The sequence below is a fragment of the Arachis duranensis genome, chromosome 3 (genome assembly GCF_000817695.3).
Source record: "Arachis duranensis cultivar V14167 chromosome 3, aradu.V14167.gnm2.J7QH, whole genome shotgun sequence".
NCBI classification, from domain to species: domain Eukaryota; kingdom Viridiplantae; phylum Streptophyta; class Magnoliopsida; order Fabales; family Fabaceae; genus Arachis; species Arachis duranensis.
This window is the reverse complement of record NC_029774.3, coordinates 48,656,663-48,660,295: the sequence shown is the minus strand read 5'-3', so window position 1 is coordinate 48,660,295 and position 3,633 is coordinate 48,656,663. Positions and strand designations below refer to the sequence as shown.

General features: G+C 42.4%; 1 non-coding gene across 1 annotated transcript; it reads left to right on the top strand.

Annotated features, from left to right (window-relative positions):
• Window positions 1-3,307: 3,307 nt before the first annotated feature.
• On the top strand, window positions 3,308-3,411 carry LOC127746183 (small nucleolar RNA R71). The gene has a single exon (XR_008007803.1). It is a non-coding gene; the product is annotated as a small nucleolar RNA R71 (small nucleolar RNA).
• The last annotated feature ends 222 nt before the right edge of the window (window positions 3,412-3,633 follow it).

Here is a 3,633-nt window from a genome sequence, read left to right as displayed (position 1 = left end):
GGCTTATCAGCTATTTAGTAGAATTCATGGGAGATGACTTCATGAACTTCTACTTCCTCTCCATTCATGATGCTATGAATCATGATGGTCCGATCCACAGTAACTTCAGATCGGTTGCTAGTGGGGATGAGAGAGTGTTGGATGAACTCCAACCATCCTCTAGCCACAGGCTTGAGGTCTAGTCTTCTTAGTTAAACCGGCTTGCCTTTGGAATCTCTTTTCCATTGAGCTCTTTCCACACATATGTCCATAAGGACTTGGTCCAACCTTTGATCAAAGTTGACCCTTCTAGTGTAGGGGCGTGCATCTCCTTGCATCATGGGCAAGTTAAACGCCAACCTCACATTTTCCGGACTAAAATCTAAGTATTTCCCCCGAACCATTGTAAGATAATTCTTTGGGTTCGGGTTCTTACTTTGATCATGGTTCCTAGTGATCCATGCATTGGCATAGAACTCTTGAACCATTAAGATTCTGACTTGTTGGATGGGGTTGGTTAGAACTTCCCAACCTCTTCTTTGGACCTCATGTCGGATCTCCGGATACTCATTTTTCTTAATTTTGAAAGGGACCTCGGGGATCAACTTCTTCTTGGTCACAATATCATAGAAGTGGTGTTGATGGGCTTTGGAGATAAATCTTTCCATCTCCCATGACTCGGAGGTGGAAGCTTTTGTCTTCCCTTTCCCTTTTCTAGAGGTTTCTCCGGTCTTAGGTGCCATCAATGGTAATGGAAAAACAAAAAGCTATGCTTTTACCACACCAAACTTAAAATATTGCTCGCCCTTGAGCAAGAGAAGAAAGAAAAAAAGAAGAAGAAGAGAAAATATGGAGGAGAGTGAGGGGGAGGTGTATTCGGCCAAGGTGTAGAAGAGGGGATTGTGTTGTGTGAGAAAGAAATTTGAATTTTGAAGGTAGGTGGGGTTTATGGGGAAGAATGGATGGATGTGAGTGGTGAAGGGGGTGATTGGGAAGAGAGATTGAGGTGATTGGTAAAGGGTTTTGGGGAAGAGTGTTTATGGAAAAGAGAAGATGAATGTTGAGAAGAAGGGAGAATATGGTAGGTGGGGATCCTGTGGGGTCCACAGATCCTGAGATGATCCTGTGGGGTCCACAGATTCTGAGGTATCAAGGATTTACATCCCTGCACCAATTAGGCATGTACAATGCCTTTGCATGCAATTCTGGCGTTTAAACGCCGAAGTGATGCTCATTCTAGGCGTTCAATGCCCATGTGCAGCATGTTTCTGGCGTTGAACGCCAGGTCCATGCTTGTTTCTGGCGTTCAGCGCCAGCTCTCCTTAGGGGACATTCCTGGCGTTTGAACACCGGAATGTTGCTTGTTTCTGGCGTTCAACGCCAGATCCATGCTCTGTTCTGGCGTTGAACGCCAGCCAGATGCTCCTTACTGGTGTTTAAAAGCCAGTAAGTCCTTCCTCCAGGGTGTGATTTTTCTTCTATTGTTTTTTATTCTGTTTTTAATTTTAGTATTTTTTCGTGACTCCACATGATCATGAACCTAATAAAACATGAAATAACAATAAAATAAAAATAAAATTAGATAAATAAAAATTGGGTTGCCTCCCAATAAGCGCTTCTTTAATGTCAATAGCTTGACAGTGGACTCTCATGGAGCCTCACAGGTGATCAGATCAATGTTGATAGTCCCAACACCAAACTTAGAGTTTGGTTGTGGGGATTCAACACCAAACTTAGAGTTTGGTTGTGGCCTCCCAACACCAAACTTAGGGTTTAATTGTTGGGGCTCTGTTTGACTCTGTACTGAGAGAAGCTCTGCATGCTTACTCTCCCTTGTTACAGAAGGATAGCCGTGTGCCTTAAATACAAGGTAGTCTCTATTCAATTGAAGGGCTAATTCTCCTCTGTTAACATCTATCATAGCTTCTGCTATGGCTAGGAAAGGTCTTCCAAGGATGATGCATTCATCCTACTCCTTCCTAGTGTCTAAGATTATGAAATCAGCAGGGATGTAAAGGCCTTCAACCTTTACCAACACGTCCTCTACCAATCCATAAGCTTGTCTTACTAACTTGTCTGCCATTTGCAATGAAAATATGGCAGGCTATACCTCAATGATCCCCAGCTTCTCCATTAAAGAGAGTGGCATAAGATTTATGCTTGACCCCAGGTCACACATAGTCTTTTCAAAGGTCATGGTGCCTATGGTACAGGGTATTAAGAATTTGCCAGGATCTTGTCTCTTTTGAGGTAAGGTTTGCTGAACCCATGTATCAAGTTCACTAATGAGCAAGGGGAGGTTCACCTTCCCAAGTCTCATTACCAAATAACTTGGCATTCAGCTTCATGATGGCTCCTAGATATTGAGCAACTTGCTCTCCAGTTACTTCTTCATCCTCTTCAGAGGAAGAATAATCTTCAGAGCTCATGAATGGCAGAAGGAGATTTAATGGAATCTCTATGGTCTCTATACGAGCCTCAGATTCCTTTGGATCCTCAATAGGGAACTCCTTCCTGCTTGAGAGACGTCCCATGAGATCTTCCTCATTGGGATTCGCGTCCTCTCCCTCCTCCTTGCATTCGGCCATATTGATTATATCAATGGCCTTGCACTCTCTTTTTTGGATTTTCTTAAGTATTACTTGGGAGAGTACTAGGAGGGGTTTCAGTGATTTTCTTACTCAGCTGGCCCACTTGTGCCTCCAGATTTCTGATGGAGGACCTTGTTTCATTCATGAAACTTAAAGTGGCCTTAGACAGATCAGAGACTAAGTTTGCTAAGTTAGAGGTATTCTGTTCATAATTCTCTGTCTATTGCTGAGAAGATGATGGATAAGGCTTGATATTGTTGAGCCTATTTCTTCCACCATTATTAAAGCCTTGTTGAGGCTTTTGTTGATCATTCCATGAGAAATTTGGATGATTTCTCCATGATGAATTATAGGTGTTTCCATAAGGTTCACCCATCTCAGGATCGTAAGCTTCTTCTTCAGAAGATGCCTCTTTAGTACTGTTGGATGCATTTTGCCATCCATTCAGACTTTCAGAAATCATGTTGACTTGCTGAGTCAACACTTTGTTCTGAGCCAATATGGCATTCAGAGCATCAATTTCAAGAACTCCCTTCCTCTGAAGCGTCCCATTATTCACGAAATTCCTCTTAGAAGTATACATGAATTGGTTATTTGCAACCATGTCAATAAGTTCCTGAGCTTCTGCAGGCGTTTTCTTTAGGTGAATGGATCTACCTGCAAAGTGGTCCAATGACATCTTGGAAAACTCAGAGAGACCATAATAGAATATGTCTAATATGGTCCACTCTGAAAACATGTCAGAAGGATATTTTTTGGTCATCTGCTTGTATCTTTCCCAAGCTTCATAGAAGGATTCACCATCTTTTTGCTTGAAAGTCTGAACATCCACTCTAAGCTTGCTCAGCTTTTGAGGATGAAAGAATTTATCCAAGAAGGCCGTGACCAGCTTATCCCAGGAGTCCAGGCTATCTTTAGGTTGTGAGTCCAACCATGTTCTAGCTCTGTCTCTTACAGCAAAAGGGAAAAGCATGAGCCTGTAGACTTTAGGATCTACTCCATTCATCTTAACAGTCTCACAGATCTGCAAGAACTCAGTTAAAAACTGATAGAGATCTTCTGA